The sequence below is a fragment of the Ursus arctos genome, unplaced genomic scaffold (genome assembly GCF_023065955.2).
Source record: "Ursus arctos isolate Adak ecotype North America unplaced genomic scaffold, UrsArc2.0 scaffold_20, whole genome shotgun sequence".
NCBI lineage: Eukaryota > Metazoa > Chordata > Mammalia > Carnivora > Ursidae > Ursus > Ursus arctos.
Window position 1 is genome coordinate 41,722,433 of NW_026622875.1, and position 1,416 is coordinate 41,723,848.

A 1,416-nucleotide genomic window follows, 5' to 3' on the forward strand; every position below is an offset into this window, starting at 1 on the left:
CAAAGCACATTGGAAACTTTGGTGCCCGGTACGGAATTGGAAGGGTAAACAGGATAAACTGGCCCTCTGTAAGCTGAGGGGGTAAATGATGCTACCTAAATATCGTTATCCAGGGGACATCGATGACTTGGGCTTGATGGGAATGTCATTATCCAAGGGGTCACTCTGGTATTTGGTAAGCAGCAGGCTCTGTTTTGGGTTTCAGGTGCTAAGCTTGTTTGGGATTCAGCCAAATGGGTTGGGGTGGAAGGCCAGGCCAGGGCCTGGGGTATAGTCAGGCAGTTAACTCCTAAAAGAGGGTCTGATGACAAGGCTAGCCCGGGGTGGGAAGGGCGCTGGGTGACCCAACTGGCAGGCCAGCAAGAACAATGCAAGTTCCCAGCGGTTGTGGGTGGGGGAAGAGGCTTTGTGTGACTCTGAGCTTGCTATCACATGCTGGCTGCGCAAGGCTTGGAAGGCCTGACCCTACAGGTTAACCATCAGTGGGGCAGGCTGAGGAGTCGAGTTTGGGGAAAGGCTGAGGCATCCTTCTGCCCAAAGGAGGAGAGTGGTGGAGAGCAACAAAGGCAGATCACGGCACAGAATCCAACACACTCGCTTGGAGAGCGAAAGAGCTGGCTATTGTAGAGGGGAAATCACAGGTATTACAATAACAGCGTCGGGAACTGACCGCAGGGAAGGCTGCGCTATTCCTCCAGCTCGCTCGCCGTTACTACTTTGTCTACCATTACCCAGTGGGCTTTCTGACAAGTGAAACACAAGAGCTCCGCAGACAGCTGTTCCCCAGGCTTCCTGATTCGCTTTGATTACACTTCTTCCCTGCTAAAATCTTTTACTTAAGAGATGGTTTATCTAAGTACCCGTAAGCAAGCTGAGATGCCTGAGTAGCGAGGCAGGAAAAGTGTGGCCAGAAATCTCTGTCAATGGTCAGACGCAAACGCTTCCTGGCAAGACAAAGCCAAGCGCATAAACATCTACTTTTCGTCTGCCAAAAACCCAGCTCCTCTTTATCCTTAGAGTCCTCGTTCCCATCCTCAAATCATGGTGTTCCCTGGGCTCCTCTCCCTGGGTCTCCAGGGATGGGCATCTCATTTCCCTGGACACAGTGATTGGCTCAAGGGCAGGCACGTGACCCAGGCCAAAGCCAATCAGCATATCCCGTTATCCTATCCTCTCCTCTCTCGGCTTAAGTGGAGAACCTGTGGCCCAGCTTCGTCTAGTAAGTTACTTCTGCAATCTCTGTCAAAGTGGGAAGGGAATCTTTCCGATGGACTAGGAACTGGAAAGCAGTAATTCTAGTGTTCCTGGGAACCACTGTGGGAAGAGGGCCTGCGTGGAAGTAAATCCATGACGGAGGAGAGCAAAATTCAGAAATGAGTGTCTGAGAGAGAAAGAGAGACAAAGGGTCTTGCTGGT